Source organism: Corvus kubaryi, unplaced genomic scaffold, assembly GCF_017639235.1.
Source record: "Corvus kubaryi isolate FWS band 111438036 unplaced genomic scaffold, C.kubaryi_AGA036_p1.0 37394, whole genome shotgun sequence".
Lineage (NCBI taxonomy): Eukaryota > Metazoa > Chordata > Aves > Passeriformes > Corvidae > Corvus > Corvus kubaryi.
This window is the reverse complement of record NW_024581133.1, coordinates 6629846-6655798: the sequence shown is the minus strand read 5'-3', so window position 1 is coordinate 6655798 and position 25953 is coordinate 6629846. Positions and strand designations below refer to the sequence as shown.

General features: G+C 43.0%; 1 long non-coding RNA gene across 1 annotated transcript; it reads right to left on the bottom strand.

Moving 5' to 3' along the window:
• Nucleotides 1-13187: 13187 nt before the first annotated feature.
• Nucleotides 13188-24265, bottom strand: LOC121669906. Its single transcript, XR_006017930.1, has 2 exons — nucleotides 24101-24265; nucleotides 13188-13739 (listed from the first exon to the last, which is right to left on the bottom strand). It is a non-coding gene; the product is annotated as an uncharacterized LOC121669906 (long non-coding RNA).
• Nucleotides 24266-25953: the final 1688 nt, after the last annotated feature.

Here is a 25953-nt window from a genome sequence, read left to right as displayed (position 1 = left end):
GGGGCCGGGGCTGGCGGAGGCTCCGCGGCGGGCGGGGCGACCCCGTCCCGGGCTCCGGGCACGGCGGGGGGAGCGGCCGCAGCGCCCGCCCCGACCCCGCTGCCCCCCGGCTGCGGCCCCGCACCCGCGAGCGGAGGGAGCGGGGATGCTGCCGCTTGGCGCCGGGAGCGGGGATTCTTCCCGCAGGTTGAGGGCAGGATGCCCCCGCATCGACCGGGCCGGCGGCTCCCTGCCAGCGTGTGTCCCCTGTTCCATTGAGCTTCAGGGGCCCCTTTTCAAAGGGAAACGGAGGCCCCACAAAAATTAAATGTAAGAAGAAATGAGCGGCTGGAGGTGACCTGCGTCGCGCTGCCGCTGCCATGTGCACCAGCCTTGGCCCTGCTTCGTGTCCCTGCCACCTGCCTTCCATGGTGCCCTTTGTGGTCAGCCCCACCTCGAGTTCTAATTTCAAGAGATATCTTCTGTTAAAAACCACTAATCTTCACTTCTACTATTACAGATCACATTCCTTGTCAGCATAATTGCAAAACCTGATCTGTTTCACTCTTCACATTCAAATCTAGTTCATTTCTGGACCCACACTGGGGGCTGCTGTTCTACTTCCTTGTGTTATTAAACTCCGAGTTATGTGGAGCTTTAAATCCATGATCCATTTAGTACTGGGATGCTCATGGCCTTTGACAGGAAGAATTGTCTGTGGAAACACAGGTTACATTTTTCAAAAATACCCATAATTTGCATCCTAAATTTCGTTTTCAAAGGTAGAGGAGGCCTTGAAGCTCGTGAACACATCAGAAGATACCTTTGAAAGTGGCACTTAAGACCGTTCTAATTTTCAAGGCATAAACCAGTCATCACCAGAAAGTCAAGAGAACTGATATTTTGAATGAGCCCTTTTTTCTTCCTGTACTCTTTTCGAGTTTCTTCTCCCAAAATATTATCACCTTTGGGGGCTTTTTATTTTGCCCTATTTTTACGCGAGTAACCTTAGTAAACGCGATGCTGAAAATCTCTGAACAGAGTCTCCACCCAGGTTGATGAATCTTTGCTCAGACCAGCTGGTGCACATTGCCCCAGCAGAACTGCAAACCATTGCTTGGAAAGAAAAGGGAGAGACCTGGCACAGTCAGTTGCTGCCCTTTGCTCATCAGCTGCCAACAGGTCCTTCCCATCTTGAACTTTGTCTTGCTACAGCTATTCCAGCAAGTCTGGGCCACATCAATAGGTGTCAATAATCCAGTCTACCCCAGGGACACAGTCTCCCAACATTAATGGCCTGAGGCATAGTTATCAAACAATTAGTGGGGAGAGCAGTCTGGTACTTGTAAATGAGTGGTCTTCATTTTAATGAGATACAGATCAGTCCTCCAGACATTGCAAGCCTCACAAGATGCACGTTAGAAACTACCTGAGGCCTCAACTGCCAAAGTTTTTGCATGAGGCCATGAGAAACTGGCTCTTCCATACAGGTTTCTGCCAGTTCATAAGGTGTTTGTTTTCTATCCTGAAAAAACTGGTTCTTCCACCAAAGAAACCCCAAAAAGGCAAGTTTTCCGGAAATCTCTTTAGACAAAAAAAGTGCTCATCTCCTTCCTGAAATGTTTATTTAGGCACCTCTTCTATGAAAATTCTGAAGTTGGGAAGCTAGCAAGGTCTCTATCTCTAGATGGGTGAATTCACAGACTAATTCAATTAGCATGGCTAGACCGATGCTTTGCTCTAGGTGGATGCTGTAGTGCGTTATGAACAGGATGGACAAGCTCACAGACTTTTAAATAGGTGAAAACAGAGTGGTGTATCTTAAAATACTTGAACATACAGAATTATGCTAGGGGAAGTCTTAACATTTCTTGAAAAAAAACAACAGAACCAATACACATTTTTGGGGCATGCTGCTCTTTCCAGTCAACTTTTGCCTGCTCTAGGTTAGATGCTAAAGGCAGAAAAGCTCTGAAAACTCATATAAGTTTCAAGAATATATCTGGAGGCAGAAGTGAACTTTTGCATGTGCTACTGCAGTTACCAATATTCAAGTTGATGCTTTAAAGCTCTTGAGAATATATATATGTAATATATGCAAATGACATCTTGTGTCTTGATCACGTCTTAGACATCCTGTTGGAAGAGTTTGTCCAGGCTGATACACTGCTTGTCTTTCAAAAGAAAAAACAGCTGCTAGAAAAATTTGTCTCTAATACTAATTATCTGAAACATCTGGTTGCTTGGTTTATTGCAGCAGAATACAATTTTCAGTTCAGTTTCTGTCCAAAAGAGAATGCCTGGATTTTTTTCTCTTCTTTATGTTGTAAAGAAGAGCAAAACACTTAATTCCTTTAGAAAAATTCCTCCTAGGTTGCTCTGCTGAAAGAAAGAGTGAGGGTCTTGCATCTCCACTCAAGTACATTGGTAGACCTGAGTTTGCTTTTTGCCACCTCTCAACAGACCACATTCCTGAGACATCTCAGTAGAATGCTTCAAGGATGGACAAGTGACCTGGTTGGATTTAATAGTTAATTATTCCTATACCCAAACAGTTTTTCTGGCCTAAACTGACTCAGCTTTAACTACTAATGTGTGGAATACAAATGTTGTTGGATTATCATTAGCCTAGAATGAAAAATGAGTCTATAGCTAGAATAGTCCCATCTCCTCAGGGCTCAGCAGTTTTGCCAGCACAGTTCTCAGCTGTTTCCCCAACCAAAGCAAGCGTTTCCGCCTGCAGTAATTTGCACTAAATATCTTGCAGATACCTTGTCAGGTTTTTATAAACACTCCAACGTTCATTGCTGGGAGGCAGCGTGCTGCCCTAGATAAGGCTGGTCACTCCAATCTTAAACAAGCCAGCTCCCCTAAGACCACCTCATTACATCTTGTCTCTGGACATCTCCTTGCTGAGTTCCTGTGGGCTTTGCCCAGCATTCACCTCTGGGTAACCTTAGCAGGCAGAGTTTTCTTAATCTGTCACCACGCTGAAACAATTTCTGCTTTAGTTCACTTTTTTCCCCTCCTGTTCATGGTTAATATTACTGCAAATTAGCTGTGTAATCGTGTGTCTTGATACTAGGCAGGCATAACTTTTTTGATCCATGTGTAGTCATTGCCTGTGGTATGTGGGGTGTGTGGCACTGAAGAACTGAGAGAGAGCTGTGAAGGTTGAGGACCTTAGTGCAGTACTTGACTGGTATCTTACACCTCAAGGGGGAAAAGTGCAAACTGAAAATCTAAGCTGGAGCATCAGCAGTGTGGGTAACAGGAGAAGGAACAGGAGAGGATGATTTCCCTTCAGCAGAGCTGGTGGAAACCGCTCCTGTGAAATGTGCCAAAGCAAGCAGCTGAGCTGTATCATTAGGCATCTCTACAATTGCCATTGGAATTGTATTCCCAAACCTTCCAGACATATTTTACAGTCCAGGGAGCTAATGTGTGCCTCACCCAGTACAGCCTTACTGGAGCAGTGTACCTATTCTTGCTGAGGATGTAGCAGGGAAAACCAAGAACAGGTGCTAAGAGAAGACAATGGTCTTACAGAAGACCTGTGGTAAATGTTAAAAAAAACTCCAACCAAGGCAGTGGTGCAACCATAACTATTGACTTCTGCCACCAAAACTGCTTTGGATGTTCTCTACAGGGTGACTGCACTTCACTGCTCTCCTTTCAACTGCTGTAGGTCAGGAGCAGCTATTGCAGTCTGACACTCACCCAAGTGTCTGCATCCTCACCCCTCCCCATGGCTATGGTTTTAGACAGGTGTTTGGGCAGCATTGGGGTTGCTCTCCTGCCCTGTGGCCCTGGGTGCCAGCCCAGCTGTAAATCGCTGCTAATCTGACATAATTGCAAGGGTGACTGAGGAGCATCATCGTGAGAGCCGCCCTCAGGCATGCTTGCCTCAGTCTGCCGGGTTGACACTTGTTCTGCCCCTTGCTCTGGCAGAGGAGATGCTCTCACCTGGCTGTGAGGATGTCACAGCGCTGCATTAGGTACAGGAAAATAATGTTCCTGAGAGGTTTGCATTCTGCTCCACTCAAAATCCCACCAGTGAAGTTAAAAATCAGGCACAGCTGTCTCAGATACCAGTCTCTGACTACAACCATTTGGGTTTCTTTCCAGGACAGTGTATCCATGTTCGGGCCAGTTTCCATTTGCTTTAAGCCATTTGGATGAAAGGAGAGCTCATGTGCTGCCAAAACAGATTTGCATGTAACGTAAATCATATCCCCTTGGCACCAGATCTGCCCCCCTGACTGGTCCTGCTTGGTGCATTTGTCTGAGGGAAGGCTTACATATTAAGAAAATAAGGAATAACTTCAGATATGTTCAGAGTACAAGGAGGAAAATGTAGATAAATAAAGAGATCCCAGGGCTTTAGCCAAGAGGCTTTTCCTTGGGATGGCTTTGAAATTATGTTTTGTGATTCTCTGGTGTAAAACCCTGTGGATCAGCTGGTACAGGAGGGAGGAGACAGGAAGGGATTTTAATCATCTACCGGTGTAGAATGGGGGTATAAGTGTGCCCATCAGCCAGGGGTGTATGGCAGTAAGGAGAGTGAGACTGGGGCAGCTTGTGGTTGTATCAGCAGCTGTCATTTCCAAGATACCATGACAATAACAGTTTTAAAGCAATTTCTTTCTATAAACACTTCTGACTTTACTGCCTTGCTATTTTGAGTCCTGCTGGAGACTTGGACTCATTAAAAAGGCATTTCCTTCAGACAAGCAGATTAGATAGCTGTTCCTTCCCCCACATGATGAAAGGACAGGGAACACCTCACTGAAGCTAAAAACTGCAGAAAATTAGGACACATTAGTTTAACAAGAGGTGAAAGTTCACCTTGAAATCTCCATCTATAAAAAGAGTTAAAAAAGAGAGTAGATTCTTAAATGCAGGAATTGGGTGTTTTGTCTAAAATCCACATTGCATAAACCTGGCTCTAACCTCTAATTACGATTTCCCAAATAAATGAGACTTGGATCTGAAGGCAGCTGAATAATCTCTAGTGCCACTGACTCCATGAGACCTGAGGGCATGCGACACTTTTACAGCAGAACTAGGCACCCAGCAGGATCATGGTCTAAATGGAAATCAGAATGACTTTTGAATTAAAGCAATGTCATTTAGCAAACACAGTATAATTGTGGAGTACCTGCAAATATTGACATCAGCCTAACGCCTCATTTAGTAGGAAAGTTAATTTGCAGAATCAGAAAATGAAAAGTAAATTACTGGACAATAGACTGCTGCTTTCCTATTAATCAGCATCTCATAAAGCAATGCTTGTCCAAACTGTAAGTCAATATACAATAAAAATATTTAATTTCTTTATAGTAAGGATGAGACCTTGAAGCTCTAATTCTAGAAGATAATTCCATTTAATCAGTCAAAAAGGGAATGTCATGGGTATTTTACACATTGATGTGCATTTGTGAAACAACTAGGATACTTACTCATGGTAGTAACGCCTTATTACAAATATTCTGCTTTCCTGTCACTGTCACACTCTGGAAAATATTCTTGGCCAGACCCGTCCGTGGCTGATGATGCGGCAGAAGGCAGTGTTCCCTGGAGTCTGTACGAATTCATTGTCCAGGTGGTGGGGTAGCACAAGGAGTGATGGTGGCATCTTTTGTGTAGGAAGTCACACCAAGCCCTCACACAGTTGCAGCTGCTGGTGACACACAGACACTTCTGCCCAACTCTGAGCATCAATATTAGTGGGTCAGCCCAAAGTTCATTGCTGTGATTTCATTTTGATGCCTTACTCTGGGTTTTTTTTGTGTTAGCTGGACACAATTTGGGTCCTTCTACGTGTCCACCTTGTAATTAACTTCATTTAAAAGCAAAATGTAGCAGAGCTTTTATATGAATGTTTGTGAAGTTCTTTGGACCAAGGGAGCTGTAAACACTTTGTAAGCAAGTGGAGTTCCACCCAGACACTGAACACTTGTGCCCTGACACTTCGTGCTAGAGGACTTGATGGACCCAGTACTTGTAAATCAGACTGTACCCTTAATAAAGAAATTGTTTACAGTGATACTCAGTGGCATCTTGAAATCCAGCCATGGGTGCATGGGCTGACTTCTCCTGGAGCCTTTTATTTACTGCCCATGACCACATTCTCAGTGGATCCTGCAGCTTGGCATGAACACTTTCAATCAAACATTGCTTGCTTTCAGCACAGTCATATTTTTTCTCTAGACATAATGTAAAGCATGTATTTGTCTCATGATACTGGTTCCTGGGTTTATTGAAATGACTGTTGTATCTCTTTGAAGAATAGATTTTATTAACATCTCTGAGCTGGTAAAAACCTGGCTTAGGGTTTTTCTGGGTTAGCTGTTTCTTTCCAATGGAAGAGACTTTCCTGTGGTGATTTTGTGGTGAATCTGTAGTACCAAGGTCTCTCTAAGACACACTGTACTCACAGATGAAGTGAGCCAGTGTGGAGGGTGTTCCGTCTCTCAGGCTGAGGTAAAGGTGTTCATGGGAGAGTGGGAAGCTGAATGACGATAGATGACAATTAAAATAGTGGCCTGTGTTTTCCATTAAAGAATCAAGGCAATCAGCAAACACAAAGTAGGACAGTGCAGACAGAAAAGGGAGAAGCTGCACTGACAGCATTGTGATGTTGTGGAACAGCTCCTCAAAACAAAAGCAACTCCCATAAATGAGAATTTTTATTGCTTTTTTTTTTTTTTCTTGGCCAGAACTGAGTTCTCCCACCCCTTCAACCGATGCATGACCCTATTTCAATTCAGTAAGTTCATCCTAAGAGCAGCTAACTGTGTTGTTGGGTGTTACCTTATATACTTATGTAATTTCAGTTGGGTGAGCTTGATGTAAAAGAACACCCTTTTGTCACCTTAGCTGTACCAATGCCTCTGGGCACCATAAGGTCAGTCACAATCTTTTTGGCTGGACACATAACCCTGAGCTGAGTTGTAATCTTTTAGGTTCATACTGATTAGTAACAATGTGTCTTTGAAAAATGGCAGCAATATGAGTATATAGTGAGCATTTTGGCCAAAATTAAATGTTTTACTTCTGTCTTGTACTCTACTGTAATAGCCTGTTAGAATTGAGTTTCAGCATTCTTGACAGCATTTGGTCCTCAAAGGTTTGCACACAGACTAATGGAAGCAAGAAGGAACTTCAAGAATGGAATTGAGTTTTTTTTAAACTTATTTTATTGAGGGTTTAGTGGTTTATTGTGCTTTATTGGTTCAAGCATTTAGAATTAACAGAATCCCTATATTACTTCATGTCTATGTGAAACTGAAATGTCCTTACCAGCCTCTTGTAGTAAGTAATGTCTGAGTACACAAACTGATATTTAAGGCAATGGTCATCTGATATGAAGACTTGAGTGTGAGGGAAGCCTTTACTGAAGTCATTGCAGAAGACTGGCTGAAGACCTTGCAGAGCATTCCTAAGGGTCTGCAGGCAAAACTTTATCCAAAGAGCACCAGAGTCCTTCTGCATCCTTTTCATCCCTGTGGTCCTAGAGGCTGAACTTCCCCTTACGAAGGATGCTTACAATGTCTGGTATGAAGGAGTACAATATCCCTGAAGCAATGATAAAAATGCAGGATGGAGGAATGCAGGGGAGAGAGGAGTTGTTGACCTCCCTGGAACTTTGCTAAATCACTGAAAGATAAAGGGAATTCACTTGCTCCTGGCCTGACCTCCAGTAGGAAAACAGGGCAATGAAATGGGAGGTCAAAGAATAAAACCAAGTTATTTGAGAGTGCCTCAGTAAGGCAGCAAAGAGTTGCTCTACTTGACCTTGAAATAAGCAAGGCCCTCAAGGAAAAAATGTCCTATTCATTTACTTACTGTGAAGCAATGGAGCCCATATTTTGGCTGATATAACAGAACAACTCTCCTGTAAAAAAAAGTCAGGGTATGGGAAAGGAAGGTGTCATTAAAGGAGATTTGTGAGCTTGTTATCTTGATGCTTCTCAAGCCTTGCCTGATGCTAATTCTAGAGTGTTCAGTAAGCATGGAGAAAATGGAGCAACAAGGAGAGGCAAAGCCTGACAGGTTCTTAACAACGTTACGTTCCTGCTCCACTTTTCATTGCTATTTTAAAAAGAAAATAATTGGGTTACAGGAAATATCCTGAAAGCTCTCAGATGAATGTTTGCTGTTTGGGTAGAGTGGCCTGCTGGTGAGCCCTCAGCAGTTATTTTTCATTGAGAAAAAGACACAGTTTCTATCTCCTACATTTTTGCAGTGTGAAGGGCTGTCCTCAAGGCAAGAATGGCATTCTGCTAATGCTGAGGGGGCAGCAGTGGCGATTTGGATGCTAATTATTATCTCACAGCAGAGAATGGGATGGCTAGTTCAAATGGATTGAAAAATAAATAATCTCTCACTACTCATTTAAATGTCCTTCCCCTCTAAATCAAGAAAGTAGTTCTGGCTTTTTAAACTCATGACGGGACATCAAGAGATGGGATTCACTCTGCCACTAAAATTGTTCATCTTCCCAGAGGAGACCATATGCACTTACACAGGAAAGTTACAGACAGGACCTAATCTAGAGAGAGAAATGACCTTGAGATGTTGTTTTCAGGGATATTCCCTAGAGCTCAGTGGGATCTGGTGCCATAAAGACACCACAACCCATATTGACACCACAAGGATGGGAACTATTTCCCACAGCCTAACAACAAACACTTGAAACTATCATTCAGGATCTACCTTTGCACCCACACCTTAGCTCCCTTTCTAACTTTCAAAGTCCCTTTTCTGAGAGAAACATCCCAACTGTCAATTATGAAGGATATGTTTGGCTGCATAATTAGGATGAAGGACAGTTGTTTGGAAGGCCACTATTATTTTTATGTATCTATGGTAATATAAAACTCTCCTGTAAATCAATCATAAATGTCTCTTCATTGATTTATGACCAGTATGTGAAAACTGAGAGATGGCTTGAATGCAGATTTTGTTATAAATTAGTTCCCTGAATTTTTGTCCCAAATGCAATAATTTACTATTATTAATAGTCTGTGCACATCACATTGAAGCAAAATGGAGCATGGCAGCTTAAGACAACCAGTGTACTCAACCAAACTTCCTTGCATAACTTCCTCCCCGTGGACATATATCATTAATCTTTTGACAAGAAGCATCTTGATTCTTCTCTTTCGTACAAAATTAAAAATGCCTTTCTGGAATAGAGAACTGAAGTAGTACATCAGCTGAGAGAATGAGAATCAAGGTCTTTACAAAAGATACAGCTTTTTAAATATTCAGCTTTGTTGACTTACATAAATTGCAGCAATGCCTACGTGGTCTGTTTTGGACTGAAATTCTGGAGGTGCTGCTTTCTCCTGAACCAAGGCTCAGTCTCAGCTCTCCTCTATGTGGAGATTGTTTTACCACCTGGACAACACAATATGATAATGATTATTCAAGAGAGTGACTGTCACCCCAGTCATTCCATTGTATCAGCATGCCTTTTCTCAATCAAGCTGAACAGACCCTCCGTGAACTATTGCTGTTGTTTGCTTGAGAAGAGCTCATTGCCAGAGCTGATCAAAAGAGATACTTCAGCCAAAATAAATACACGTATTTCTGTGCAACTCAGCTTTTTATGTCATTTTTTATTAAAAGCAGTATGCTTTGTTTGCTGGATTTTCTATCAGAATTCTCCTTTCAGTAAGTGAAAACTACAATGACAATTTTAACAGCTTTATCTATAATTTTTCTCTGTGTTTTTCTGGGAAGGTCAATAAAAGTGTGAAAATATGTCCATTTTAAGTTTCAAAATGAAAATGGAGACATCAACATATCTGTCAAATTGCTTGCTCTATCTTGATTATTTAGCCAGCAGAATGCACCTTACCGCTCCTTGTGTGTTATGAATCAGCCTGGTAACACTGACATTACCACAGTTTTCACATCCTACAGAGCTTTTTGTGGGTTTAGGTTTCCTAATAGAAGCATTAGAGGGACACATTTACATGCTGGCTCTGATTTATGAGTAGGTTTTATTTGTGGGGAGATTAAATTGTGGTAGGTTGGGTCTGTTTGGGTTTCCTCAATAGCCTCTGAGTAGTTTTAATACAGGTAGCCCTCACAGTAAATCAAGTGTCCCAGCTGATTACAACAAAGTGAAGCTGTGACTCATTACCTGGTAGAGGAGCCTTTCCTCAGACTGTAACTCATTAAACTGAGGGAGTTATTTATGATCCTTGCAGCCACCCCAGCTGATGGTGTCGTTTAGGAAACCCGGACGATCCATATGGAATGTGAAATATTTGATGGTTTGTAGATAACTCATTAAGGTCTGGACAGATTAAAAGTATGCTTTCCCGAGGAATGCTCATCTGGGTGATGAATGTGGCCATCACTGGGCTCCAGAGGTCACCTGGAAGCACAAAGAATGTCCCCTGCCTTTGCCCAAGGTTGAGGTACATAAGGTTTTCTTGGAAACTTGTTAACTCTGTAACCTGCAAAGTGTAATGAAGAAAGGATTTTTTTTCCCAAGTCAAGCATGTGAGTCCTGCAGAAACATCACAAGAACAAGCTTCAAACCGGAGTTGTCAGGAGCACCGCTGAAAGAAAGACGTTCTTGAGCTTAGAAGCATGGCTAATGCAAGCCTGAGGGCTTAGACACTGCCCAGGCCTTGCAGAGTATCTGAACCCAGGCCTAAGGATGGGGTTTACAGCAGCACTTGGGTCAGTTTATCATCTCTCTGTTATTCAGCATCTGCAATATATTTCATTACACTTCTGTCTTTCTGTCACTCTTTGGTGTCTGTACTAATGAAGTTATCAGTGCTCACAATCATTCCTTGAATTCATTCACCATCATGCCATTCTTGAAAACTCATGGCTGCACCATCATATTTACATTTCAGCAGCAAACCCAACCCCCAAATCCCTCTGTGTCCACCAGCCAGCTGGACCCCCTCTCCTGAGCAACCATGCAGTCATTCCAGGAGGATCCTGGCCATCCTCTTTGAAATATGCATTATTGTCCCTTGGACACCAGTCTGTCACTTGGATGGCAAGCAGTCTGAGACAAGGGCTGCACTCGTGCTTTCTGTTAAGTGGCTAATGCACAGGGGAGGCAGAGGGGGATATTAAATAATAATGACAATAATAATACGTCTGATAGAGTTCTGTTCCACTTTAGCAGTAAATGGAAAGCTGAAAGCCTCCCTATGGATCTTTTCCATCTCCTGCACCAATGGTTGTAACAGATGCATCAGTTTAAATTTATGACTTGCATGACAAATAAGACTGATACATGTGTTTAGGAAATCTGTGCCCAACTGGCATGTTTTGATTAACTGCAAATGATGACACTACCGTGTCTGTAATGCAACTTATAAAAGGCATAGATGTGGTCCACTTTTTTAGTTGGAGGAAGACAATATAGATCTGTTAATGTGATGTCTGTCCTTTACCTCCAACTTTATGAAAACCTTATGAAATAAAAATAAAAGCAATGAACAAAAGAACTTTCTTCTATGATTTTAAAAACACATACAAACAACAAAGAACTAGTAAAACCCAAAAGAGGAATGAGGAAACACTGAAGATGAAAACCACTGATCCATTTAAACACAGATGAAATGATTTGACAATGTACTGGAAAGGAATAATACACAGATACAAGCTATTAATTTCCACTGAGGGTCAGCCTGGGAGCTTGAATGGCACCTAAGATTCAGGTTAACCCTTCACAGTGGGGAGGATCTCACCATCAATCACAGCTTCTTACTGCTCTGGAGGATGTTGATACAGCTCATGTAATAACTGCAAAATGTTTGGACAGGTGATAATGTTTATAGAAGGGAAGGATGGTTTGGAAGGTAGAAAGAGTTCAAAGATTACAAGGAAGGCTAACAAATGGAAGAATTAGCATGGAAAAATATCGATCCTTTCATTTATTTCTTACACATGGAGGACATTGAGGGGTGAGACTGGTCTCAATGGAAAATAGTTTGTGCTATTAGGGCCTCTCATGGGAGCAGAGACCTTCCAGCTCATAGGTCAGCTGCTTGTATTGCAAACTCCCTGTGGGCTGGGCTCTCCTGGCCATTTTTAATATCTGTGTGCTCCCAGAGTATTTGAGCATCTTCCATCTTGAGTGTAACAAACATGAAGCTTTTACAGGACTTCACAATGTCACTGGCTCATCCCTCATTTTGAGGTTCAGACTCTCTGCTCTGTGCTTCTGGAGGGGAATGAAGTTGCTGGGAAAAGCTGTGCAAGCAGTTAATGTGAGGAATTTCAGCCTTGATACCTCTATTCTGAGCACTCCTTCACCTAAAACGGAGCATTTACCTCCTCTCAGCTGCCTCTGCAGGAAACTTTTTTGTCCTTGTCCTAAAAAAAACCCCAAACATTAAACTGTACAACAAATCACTACACTTGTCCACATGGAACAATAAATGCCACTCTACTCATACCTTACTCCTTCAACAACCCTTTTGCCAGTGCTAGAAATAATGATGTGAATACCTCTATATCAGCGTTTTCTATCATGATTAAGGTTATGCCAGTCACCATAAAGGTCACCATATGATAGACTACAGACCACAGGCCCCCACAAGCCAGCGTGACTAACACATTAAATAATGGACTGCAGCTTGGTCAAGTGACTAGTGTAGTGTGGGAAATGAAATCAATACTCTCCCTGGTGAGAAATGATAGAAATGAGCATTCACCGTCAGCCACGTTCAGATGGCTGCGAGTCTGGAATGCCATATTTTCATGTTTATAACCTAGATGTTGCCTTAAAAATTGCCCTGAAACTCAGTAGCAGTGGCAACACTGAGCACTTATTCCTCCAAGCCTTCAACTTTATCAATGTCCTTGATCTTTGAAGCGCCAGTTTCCTCCCTGGAGGTCTTGACCCATCCTGCCCCAGCCATGAGGGTCCTGCTCTGCCAGGCACCAATTCCAACAGAAATAACTGTACTAGGGAAAATTCAGCTTGTTCTGCCTGTTAAAAAAATACCCCCAACAAAACTGTTGTAGCTGTTTCAAGGAGATTGTATTTCTGTCCCTCACAAGAGAAATATTCCAGGTATAGAGAGATGCATTTTAATGACTCGCACATCCTGTGGGACAAAAGCCTTTATTCCCCCTAACCTTTCTCCCTTCCCAATCTTCCCCATTTTTAACATGTTCATTACAATTATAAGTATTATTGTTATTCTTGTGGATAGTATTATCAGTATATTTTATTTTCTTTCACTTATTAACCTGTTCTTATCTCAACCCACGAGTTTTACCTTTTTCCGATTCTCCTCCCTATCCCGAAGGCAGGACCATGATATACCATGTTACATTTTGTTGAATTGGAATTAAACAGAGATGTTTCTAGAGGGAAGGTTGATGTCTCAGTATCTTCTCTATTTGGTCTTGAAAGAAAGTTCAATTTTATTCTTCTACATTTTATTTTTGTTTCAAAGGTGCATCAGTTGAACAAATGAATAGGCTTTCACATCGATCTATTTGTTTACAACAGGCTGGTCTTGAGTTCAGAATCATCACTGTCTAAAAAAGCATTGAAGTTGTAGTCATGAGTATTTGAATGTGTTTTATGTGCAACCTTCTGGTCTTGAAAGCAAAAAGAAGTGCCTCAGCTCCTTTAGCATATGTGCTCCTTGAATATCTATTTTCCAGGTCAGTCTTAAAAGCAGCCTGTTCTTTACAAGAGCAAATCCAATATTGAAGCTGTTAAGTCCAGGCACCCGCTTAAAACTTGGCCCTGTCTGAAAAAATAATAAGAAGAAATAAAATTGTATTTGTGTAACCTTTCTGTAGAAGAAGCTGCTAATTGGTACGGAAGTCAGTGCAAAGAAGCACTTGGAAGAAGCATTGATTACAAATCCCGCTGGGATATGGCTCGCTAAAGGTCAATCACTCCTTCTATTAATTGCTTTAAAAATAAGGTTTGGAGAAAGCTGCCTATGAAATAATTGTGGGATTTGGGCAATCCCTGTTGTAAACTATGGCAGTGCTTCCATTGGTTTCAGGAGGAGAAAGTTGTGCCACAGCTTGGATGGGGCCTTTTATTCCGCTTGGGTTTGTTTGTAACAAAATTGGCTGATGAAGAGGTGAGCGTGGCAAAGAAGTGCCAAAACCACAGGTCTTGTTACTGACTGCTGTACAAAAACACATTCATTTCAAACACCCCAAAAAGCGCAGGAGAGAAAATTAAGTCTGGGTATGTTTCATTTCTCCAGGCAATTTTCCTTCCTGGGTTACACGAATCTATTCTTTTTGGTTGTTTAATAAAAAAAGTCACAGAGTGTAATTGTTAAAACAAGCGGTGGGAAATGCAACAGCCGGACAAGAAATTACATGTCTTATTTATCTCCACTGAAGTTACTCCTCCCGGGACTGGGTGCTGGTGGAATGTATTGCATTGGAGCATGTGCCTCTGATGCTGGGCAGAGGTACTTACCCCAGCTCTGCAGCAGTTTCCTCTCCATTGTAAGTCCTAAAGGTAAATGCTAACCCAGGTCTGAAATAACCTATGAATCTTGCCAGAGACTGATGCCCCTCTGCGCCCTTGCTGTTAATGCTGAGGCAGAAATGAAGCAGGTCAGGCAAAACTGGAGCTCTGTGGGTGGCCTCCTGACTGTAGGAAAAATTAAATCAAAGCTCAAGGAATAGTTATCCCTGGGGAAGAAGGTTGGTGCTTACAAGTTTTCTCTGTAGATGCCTGAAAAACTGCCCAAGCACGATGCACAGTGCGCAGCCCCAGCACAAGGAGCTTTGGCTGAAATAGAGATGAAAATAGATAAGACAAGAAGAAATAATGTTTGAGTACGTTTATTTCATGGAAGTGGCAGTATAAAATCAGATCCTGTTTAACCAGATTGGAATTCTTCTGTGCAATGATTTAGCAGCATGCTGATGTGCTGATAGCATTTGCCATCAACTTCGCTAAATGCTGGTACATGGTGCTCCAGTCCTACAGAAATTCACTCGTTTTCACAGATAGCTATCCAAGGGCATCAAGGCTCTTCTTAGATGGATGGCTTCTTCTTTTGAGGACCCTAGCTACTATTTTGATCAGCACAGTGTAAAAAACCCGAAGGGAATTTAAATTAGATTTAAATTATTTCTTCATTTTGCTGTCATTATGTATATTGGGAGGAAGGGGAATGGGCAAATTATGAACAATATTGCAATTATACCTTCAGAGGGTTTGGCTTATGTAGGGCAACTGGGCCAACAGATGGTGAAAGCAATTTGATGTATAAAAGTATGAAATAACTGATCTGGACAAAAGGATTAAAGTCGGGTGTGGGTATAAATTGAACATGGATCATGAAAAGTATATTGGGCTATTATGGGAAATCACTGAAGCCTGAGCACAGATGCTGTGAGCAAATCAAACTGCACTGGCACAGCAATAGAAACAAAGACAAAAGGTGAGAGTGTTATTGTTTTAGTCCTTTGTCAGTTGTGCAGGCTTTGATCGGCTGGAAGGAGAGAGCTGCCTTGGGGGAGAGGTGCTGAAGGATTTGGTCAGGACCAGAATGTTCACAGGGGTTGGGCCAGTTTGCACGACAAACTACAGGGTGATGTGCTGATTTTAGAGAAGCACCTTTAAGGAAGGGCTCCATCAGGGCATTGCATTTCTTAAACTAGCATGGAACAAGACAGAATATCTTATTGGTGTTGGCAAAAGGGCCTGGATGAGGCAAAAAGGCCAGGCTGCTTCTTCCAAAGATACTGCAAGCACAAAATAAGTAAAATGAGGACACATGTTTGAGAGTACTTAATGGGAAGCACCAAGTTTTCAGTTGATAATAGCCACTTAATCAAACAGCCTTCTGTAAAGTCCTTCTAATCCTAGCTCATCAGCAGAAGCTATGCATCACTGGGGTATTCCCAGGGCAGAAGTACAGTTCTGCTGACAAAGAAGACTAAAAGATAGCAGGAAATTCAGGCAGTGCTTCTGTCCGTGCTGCTCACTCTCTAAGGGAATGTGTGCACCAGACACGGGTGAGTTGGTTGGGATCCCCAAGAAAGCTCTGTCCCAGCTGCTTCCCGGGGTGGGCTGGGCACGGCACACACCAAAGTGACTGCACAAATTTGGGAGTCCCATCTTGCATCCCTGCTCCGCCCTGCGTTCTGTGCAGCAGGACAGCCTGGCTTGCATATGCCTCTGGGATGTCCACATCAAGCCAGCTTACACATCTCTGTTGAAAGAAGGTGTTACCCTGCCTCAGGTGGGTGTTGTGAGGAAGCTGTCTGGGCTGGCGATACAACCCCTCCCTGTTTTTAGGAAAGAATGCCTTGTGGTATCCCCTTACTGTGCAGGGGACTGCAGAACTGACAGCAGAACACAGGCTGTGGGTATCTTTTGCTGTGATCCAGGGGGAGAATTTGGGGGTCTACCACTGGACAGACCCATACAGAAGGATCCCTGAAGGATTCCCCAGAAGGGAAAGGGAAAGTCTGTGGGATATTGAGTTGCTAAGGTAGCTCACTACTGCTCTGTGTATGTTCAACAAATGATAAATTGAATATGCTGCAGCAGAAAGCCATGACCAACCCATCTGTCCAAACCCAGAAACACTCTCGTGTTCACTGTAAAGCTCTTCTAACACAAGTGTGGTGCCATGGAACCCCACTGATCTGAACTTTCATGGCATTGCCTTCCTACCTGGGGAGGATAACAGCATATGGCTGCCCTGGACCAGCAGGACATCCCAGTTTTCCTTATTTCCTAGCTGGCTAAATTGCTTTTGGCTGGACATGTGGTGGGTGGAGGATTGCTTCAGTTGATTTCCCACCCATAACCGAGCGAATCAACTCATTTACTCTTTGAGCTCCCATTAGCAGAACTGATGGAGGGGTGTGAGGAAGTTCTTGTTTGCTTTTTCATCCACTCAGTCACACAGTCCAAAACCAAATTAAATCTTCACCCTAGAAATGTGTCCTATTGTGAGAGGCACTTAATTCCTGCAAGGCCCTTGGAGTGCTGAGGAGTCAGAACAGCACAGCCTGAAGGGCTGAAGCACAGTAAAACCCTGACTTTGGGATTTAATGGCAGAAATAGAAAATAAGAGTGTTGGAGAAAATCAGTTTAGAGGAAGTAAAAATGCATTTTTCAAAAAAATAGTTTTCTTCAGCTTTGGATTATTTACCATTATAAACTTTTCTCTCTGTTAAAAAATCACTTCTAGGTCAATTTTTCAGTAAAAATTCCTGTCTCAGCATGAAGAGACCAGTTTTTTCAACTTGAAAACATACCCCTGCAACTGGCATGCCTGCACTGAAGTATGTTGTTTTAAAAATGTGAACATGAAAATTAGGACATAAAAACTGCTGCACTCACTTTTTCCAGTCTGTATTGTTCGCCTAAGTCGGCTCACATGCATTGTCTCACTCCATCTGAATTGCTATTTTTTAGGGAAACTTTCTTGCTGAAAATAAGTCAGCTGGATCCTTCTCTGGACCAAAAATCAAGGTTCTGATTTTGTTTTGTCTTCATCTTTATTCCCTTCTTTTGGAAATTTTGGGGCTGGTAGACTGGAGAAATTTACTAATTTGTTTGACCATTGTTTACTCCTTCTCCTCTCCCTGTCTCACAGATGATCTCCACTCCCCCAGATCCTAGAACCTGCCCCATCTGGAAAGGATGCGTCAATCTGGAACATGGGCCAGCAATATATAAGCCAGGAGTAGGAGTAAAGTTATAGTAATTAAGGCGGAGTCCTTAAGGGATAGATTAGTGTTAGCTAGCTTTGAAAGAAATTGCAGGAGTGTGTTCCGACCTTATTAGTAGATATTCCCTGGGTAGAGAATATGTAAGATACCTGAAGAGTTAAGCTGAAAAATAAAAGCTTCAGCAAGGGCTACTTAGGTCTTAGGAAGGACAAAGAAGGATTTAATTTCGATTTAGTCTAGTGAGAATTTTCTGTTGGAGAGATTCTACCTGCTCTCTTTGCTCTCACAGCAGCATTCCCCAGCATGCCAGCTCCCCATCCCTGTCTGTAGGTGGTACATATAGATCATGACAAGTACAAGCCAGGCAATGATATGCAGGACAGAAATTCCACTGTTGTCACTGAACTGAGGCTGAGGTGCCTACACCAACAGAGAAAACCTGCTGCATGGGTGCCAGAGCAGGTACTGGAAGGACTTTGAATGGCTTACATGAGGCATCAGAAATGAAGCAGCAGGGAAAGGCTGGTGGCTCAATGTCCAGCAGACCAGAACTTGTAGCAGAGAAAAAATAGACAGTTGTTACATTGGACATGCAGGCTCTCACTTAATTTCTGTCCCTTCATCCTGAATTTGAAAGATAAAATAGGATGTAGCCCGGAAACTGTGGGCAGTTCTTGATCCAATGTCTTTCTCCCCCTAGGGAGGTGCTGAGGAGGGCCCAGTGGCAGCAAAGCCATGCGGATATGCTGCAGACCCTGAGCAAACAGCCAGTCCTTCCCCAGCCCCAGGGAAGGATGCCAGCGTCCTGAGCTGGCCTTGCTGCCTGGACACAGCTAAAGCCTCTCAGCATGCACAGTGTGGATGCTTCTTTAGCTCTCTCTTTGTGCTGGATTGACAGTGTCCTTGTCTCCAGTGTAAATGCCATCCTGTTCCAGCAATGCCATGTGTCCCAGTCCCGGGGGAGAGGCTGGGCACGTGCTGGGCACTGTATGGGGTAAGCAACAACGAGTGTTCATCCCCAAAACGCGGAGGTGGGGGGAGCAGAGGAGAAGATGTGACCTCAGCAGATGCTCAAGAAGGAGAGGGGGAGGATGTGCACTGCAACGAACCAAAGTTAGCACAAAAGAGAAAGTGTTAGCCTTGTCAGGGTAACAAATGCATTCAAATCTGGACTGGGGGCTGACAGCAGCTCTGCTCTCCCAAATGCCTCAGCACGCTGCCCTTGAGCTCTTCCCTTCAAATCACTGCACCTCAGCACTGCCTCCTGTGCAACCCCACAGATCTGTCCTCCCCCCCGAGCCTCTGAGTGTGCGTCCCCACTGTTCTGGTCCTTGTTGGAACAAGCAGCGTTCCTGAAGCGTTCTGTATCTTCACAGCATTTCACAAACTCCAACATACATCACCTCTCCAGGCCAGTCAATGCTCTTTGACAGAAATTTTTGTCTTGCAATTTTAGTAGGAAAGGTTGAAATAAAATTATGTTGGCACAGTGCATTTGCTGGCAGAAATCCAAATCAAGTGTGGAAAATCCAAATTGGGTATAATGAGAGGGGAGGATTTTATGCCCATACTGTTGGTGCAAGAATTCTGGTTAATTGTTAAGAGTTGCTTATGCAATGTTTCTTTTTATCCATAGACAATGTCTTGCAAAATGTGACTCTTTAAAAAATATAATTAAAAAACCACACAACTTTTTGCCTGTGTTCGGTATCAATAAAATAGTCTACACAATCCTACATGACCATACTACCTAATGTCAACCCAGATAAAGCACCTGTCTTCCAGAAGAAACAAAATGTTGTCAAATCTATCATCTTTAGCAAACAGAGCAGCCTTTTTTTTTCCTGCTGTCTCATCTCTGAAGTACCTCTCGCCTGAATGACTCCAGTTTTGATGATTAACCAGCCCATTTTCAAACACCTAGAAAATGCCTTTCCCAAACAGGGAAGGATCTGGATATTAACTCCAGCAGTGTTGTGCTCAAATACAGACCCATTACTGCTGTTTGTTAATCGTCTGGGGCGACAGTGTCTGCAAACAACTGCACAGGGACTCTCTTCAGGGTTTACAGATGTGTTTATAGCTTCTTCTGTACCTTCAGTGAAAAGCAAAATCAGTGTTCATTGATACATGAAGTCTTCAGGCTTCATTTTGGAGTTTTCTGCTGCAGCATAACAAGATGTACCAAAAGCACTGTTGTGTGCTCTGCTGTACCTCCTCAAACTCCTCTTCCCTGGCAGATCAGATGGATGGGGGGCTGCAGCCATTTGCATTTTTAAATAAAGTCAAACACTGTAAACTGGAGCTTGGCTTTCTACAGCAGTGTGCTGAGCAGTTGATTTTGGTTGTATTTTGAGAGGCTTGAACTCTGCTCCAGTCTATTGCTGTCTCTTTTCTGAGCGGACTCCCTAGTGCTCTAATAAATATTAAAATCATGGTTGTGCCTTTTCTTCAGCTGAAACTTGGATTTAGCTGACAACTGGCAGAATTTTCGCCAAAGGTTTGACAGAATCATAGAATGGTTGTTGGAAGGGACCTTAAAGACCATCTGGTTGTAACCCCCCTGCCATGGGCAGGGACACCTTCCACTGGACCAGGTTGCTCAGAGCCCCATCAAGCCTGGAGGTAGTTTGGGGTCAGGTTTGGGGCAGGTATGTAGATATGAGGATATGCAGACAGAAAGATCTCAGGAACCTTCAGAAGCTCCGCAAGAAGCAAACGGAAAATAATAAAATAAATAAATAAAAGCTAGTGAACAAGTGCTAAATTCAGAGAAATGAGAATAAATGTGTCCACAGGGGTCAACACAGGGAAACCCCACATAACTGGAGGGATGTTCCTGCCCTTCTCCTTTCACCCCTTATTGTTTTGCAGCCACAAGAAATTATCCTCCCCATTCCCCAGGCTGAATTCCATCTCCCACCATGTCAACAGCTGGCACCTCCTTGGCACTTACAGAGACATTTTGGGCACTGCCAAGACTATTTGCATTGCTAGAGGAAGGATTATTATCCACTGAATCAATGAAACCTGTGTCAAACTCAACTGTCCTCCCAATATTCTGAGCACTTTACCTCTTCATGTGTCTGAGGGAGTGGGAGCTATTTAGTGTCAATGTGGCACAATCTCTACACCATTGCTGCAGGTTTTGTGTGCTCTAGGTTGGAGTCACCTGAATGGGAACCTGAAAGAGATGCAATAGATGTTTGAACTTGTTGATGGATGAATTTTGAGCTGGTGAAGTAGAGAAAAACACCCTCCCTGTCTGGAAATGTACGGACAGTCACAAAGGTTAAAAATTCTACGGTGGCGTCATTTGGGCTCGAGTTATAGAACAACTACAGTGTTAGAGGTGTGTGTGGAAATTTTTCAGGTGAAAAAAAAAAAAAACCTCAGTGAAGTTTGCAAAAGTTCCCTTTCCAGTAATGCTTTATCCAAACACATCCTCACACATGCTACACAAGTTCTGGCAGTTAGCCTCCTGAGAGGAGAGGGCTGAACACATGGCAGGCACCATGTGTGTGGAGTATACTTTGCCCCAAGCTGCTTGAAATCCCAAAGATTTCCAGAGAATTGCAAATGTTGCACTGTAGGTTGGCCCTACACAGTAATCTGAGTTCTGCCTCCAACTTCTGCCAGTATTTTTAAACAGGGCTGGAGCAGCCCCTATCTATAAATACTCTGCTTCTACACCAATATTTGAGATTCCAGCTGATCAAATTCTGTCTGTTAGGCCACTATTTTGTTTATTATGTATTAATGCTTTTCAGTACCCATTTCATTTCTTTTCCCTCTTGTCATTGCTAGGTGGCTCTTGCTAGGACACATTCAGACTATGGAGATTTACAGAAGAAACCTGTCTTTTTCCCAAACCAAGAGTCCTGTAGCTCACAGCCTGCAGCATTTCCAGGATGTGAAATAACACAGTCAGCAGGACAACATGTCAGTCACTAGCACAGGCCAAAAATAACACGTGTAAGGCCAAACTCAAAGGGCTAGAATGGTGCTCTTAGAGCAGATGTTTAAAAGCTCTAGGCTTGTTAGCCAGCCTGGACCAACTGCAAAAAGCCTTTGGGAAGGATTAAAACTCTTGGCTAGTACACACACTTCTCTGTTGGAGGCACTGGAGATATGTTTTACTTAAAAATAAAAGTGGTAACCTGGGCTGAAGTCTTGCTCAGAGATCTCCTGAGCCAGAGATCCTGGCACCGTTCCTGATTTGGGCCAAGTACTCATTAAGGGCAACAGGAGTTTGATCTCAGAAAGGGCTAAACAGGGGCATTAGTGGCTCAAGAGAATCTTGTCTTAAGGAGGATGGGGTAGAAACAACTGCTCGAGAAATGGAGAAATTCAGAAAGTAAGTAAGAATAATAGATGGGAGGTTTTACAAGTGTAAAAGACAATATCTTGAAAAAACATCTGAAGGAAGAAGACCTCAAGATTCCTGGTTGACATAACCCCAGTGGCAGCACTCAGCAATCCCAGCCTCACTTTGCATCTACTCCAATGTCTATGGAAGCACCAGATCCTGCCACATTCTCTGCAGTGAACAGGCAATAGTGATGACTTTGTCTTTTTTCCCACTCCATCTACCTGGTATCCTAAAAACATTCCCGGACAAACAACGCATCCACCTTTACTGCTTCTGCCATAGCCTTACTTCTGTACGTTCTCTGGGTACAACACTCTGTCTTTGGCTTGTTACCATGGCAAGAAGGTGCCCTTCTGTGTCATTCACAGTGAGAAACCAGAGGCCCTAATGCTCCACATAACAATTTTATAGCCTAATGTGTGAACACACATGAGCTCATTGGGAAGGAGAAAGCCAGCATTCACCCTGAGCTGCGGATGATTTCCTCAGTCATGAAACCTTTGGCCAAGCAGCACCACTTTTTTTTTTTTTTTCTTTTTTCATCATCATAAGGAAAAATAGCATTGAAGTTTTTCCCAAGTGCCAGATTCTACAGGTAACAGGCTGGCAGTTATAACAGGTCTCATTAGTCTCCATGGCCTCCTTCCCACACCTATAAAGACCAGCACATTATAAAAAGGGTTAGTTGGACTCAACAGTGAATGAACAATTTAGCTGGGTAAAGAACAGAAAAGAAGTACATTGGGGTATTATGGTGGAGGAAAGCAAAATAAAGTTATTTCCCCCAGCCTTAGCTGAAATTAGATGAGTGCTTGGATTGGGTACCCACAAAGGGAAACCCCATGGTGGTGTTTGCTCTTGGTCCTATGAAGAACAAAGATTTTTTTTTTCTGATTAAAACCAACCTCTGTGGTATTACAAATTCCACCCAAAGTTACAGAATTATTTTTTGTTCTATCTGGCATAGCTATGTGAGAGCTCTACCAAGGGTAGATCAGAGAAGGCAGGGTATTGTAGAGCTATTTTCTTTCAGAATAAGGCAGGAACTGAGAAATTATCTCTGTTGTGTCTGAAAAGATTAGGTTAAGTGCTGGAACAGAAATCCACTGAGGAATTAATTTGTAGACTTTGCAGAGAGTAAAGAAATTAAATCTAGCTAAATGAGTTACTCATATTTTTTCCCTTAACAGTAGTAAGCATTAAATCTTGAATTGTGAATACAGTGAGGCACTGACACACCATCAGTGTGTTAACTGGCTCATTCATGCTGCAGCAAGGCCGTGGGTAACAAGGAGCTTTCATTAACAGCTGATCTAAAAAGGAAGCAGTTTTAGTCAGCATTGACCTTTTCCAGGCACTCCTGTAACTTGTTTGAGCTGGGAGGGATGTCCTGGGATACCTGGTGGTACAGTCAGGCCAGGAGGTCTGTCCCCTGGTGGTGTAGATTCTAGGAATGCTGTCTATGGATTTTACTCCTCCCAATGCATTGGCTCTGGGTTCTTGTAATCATCTGAGCTACCTACATTATTCTGATTGGTTTGGCACCTGGAAAAAATTGCTTTCAGGAATAAGGAAGCAGCAGTACAAGGTGGTGCAGCTGGTGTCATTCTAGGAGTGAGAAAGAAGGCTGGCAGAAAACAAAATTTTGACCTATATAGAGCAATCCACCTGTCCAGGGAAATATTTCTATATTTCCTAGAGTCAGTTTCTTCCCCTGTGGTGTTCTGACAGAAATTTTCAGTGTTTTTACCAAAAGGATATTTTTTTCCCCCTGCTAGAACGCTTTTCCCCAAGATTATTGCCCCAAGCATGGTGCTAGGGAAGGCTTAGCCATCCAAACTTGCCCTTCTCATGTGGTTTTCAGCAGCCTCCTGGGAGCTCCCTTAAGGCTGTCCTGCTCAGTCATTTCATTGCCTTCCTGGCTGATTTTTTCCCTCTTTTCTTTGCCTTCCAGCTGCTTGCAATTCACATGAAGTATTGTATTAATAAACAGACCTTTCACTTCACCAATCAGACAAACATATGGGATATGAAGCAATAAATGACAAAGCAGCCCCCCATCTTTCATACCGTCATTGGCCTTCATGTCTTGCAGGAGAGGAATTTCATCCATCTGGTTTCATCGTTGTTGAGTGATCTTTAGTATTAAATGCAGGGCAAAAGCTAAAGATCATGGCACCAAAGTCCTTTGTACGTAACGTTACAAATGACTTGCCTGCAAACGAAATGAAATGTCAGAAGATGATCTCAAATAAATGAAGATATCACCACAACCACTCATGTGGAGCACAGTGTCCCAGACCTTCTCTCTATTATTACAAAAGCGCTCACATTTCAAAAGAGAGGGGATTTCTTTTCTCTTCCTCATAGGGGAAGCTGACGCTGTAGAATTGAAAACACGATTGTGGTGTATGCTGTGTGAGAAGCAGTCACTTGCTGCCTTGGAAACCTTGAAAAGGCCGTGTCTCTGATTCTAGTTTCTCTTTTTCTCACCCTCTGATTATGTAAGCCCCACTCATTTAGGTTTGGACTCAGCCTGCTTTTCTTCCTGGTATCCATTGCACCATTAGGCTGTTGCAGTGACACAGTAACCTGGTGGGAGGGTAAAAACACCTTATGGGTTAATGGAGGAAGCGGGATATTTTCCCTGGATGAGCATTGCTGTAAGTGGGATACAATGGAAGACATTCTCCCTGTCAATGGTGGTGCCTGTACTAGAGCAACAACCACCCCTCCCCTCCCTACATCACAGGGGCTGAACTGGTAATTTAGATGTAATTGGGTACCTCTGATTCCATTTAATGGGGCTCCTGATAAATGGCTCTCCTGCCTAATTGGTACAGTTACCATAGGAGGGACTGGCCCAAAGTGTGAAGCAATGCAGGCCCCTAACTCCCACTGAAATCAATTACACTGAAATCAATGAGAGTTAAACAGCTGAACAGCTTTTAAAATCTGGCCCTCAATGCCCCCCAGGGCTATAATTTATCAAAACACCAAATAAATAGCATGCCTGGTTGATTTCGATGGGTGTGATTGGTTTATAGGAGTTATTACTGGAAAGCCCCCAGCTTTTGATACATGTCCCCTGTTATTTTTCCAGAATTTCAGTCTGTTGATGCACAAGTGCAAAGCAAATGAGTTGAGTTTGACTCTGTTCCAGGAAGTCTATCAGGTGGAGTCCAGCATATCTTGATTTTGGCCATGATGAGGAAGGGGATAGAGGATTAGACAGACCTCTGCTCTCATCCCATGCAGCCATTTGTGCAAGTTCTTATCAGGGCAATTGCTGTGGGGAAAAAGCTCTGCAGTCTTTGCCCATCAAAACTCTCCTGAACATCACTGGGCATAAAATCAGCAGTGACCTTGAGGATGGAGCCTTTTCTGCACACAAAACCAGGAGACTGCCACGAGTGCTTCATTCTTCAAAAGATAATTCGATTAGGGTGTTCTGGTGCTTGCTGGCATGGCCTTATTGCTCTGTTACAGCTTCTAAGCAGGGTACCTTATCTCTTTGTAACTGTTGTGAAGTGCTTCACTGTTCTGCATGTTGCTGTGTTTCTCAGTAGTACCAGATATTAAACTATGTCTCAGTCCCTACATCCCTGAGAAATGGAGAGTTGCACCAGGACTGCTACTAAAAGGGCATTTACCTCTGCAGGCATCAGTATTTAGGAGTATTCTGCAGTGAGTGGGACGTTAATCAATATCTGGTTTATGTCCCAGCAGTGTAACACACGACTGTGGTGTTTGATAGGTTAATCATGGGACATTTCAGCCAATATTCTGTCTACCCTTGTATTTCCTATGCGTGTTACTCCTTTGGCTTCAGGGTCTTCTCAGAGGTGTGAGTTGAGAGGACATTAGAAATTCTCTTTCCTGATGTGTGGGTTGGAGTGCAACATGCCAGGTAGCCTTGGAGG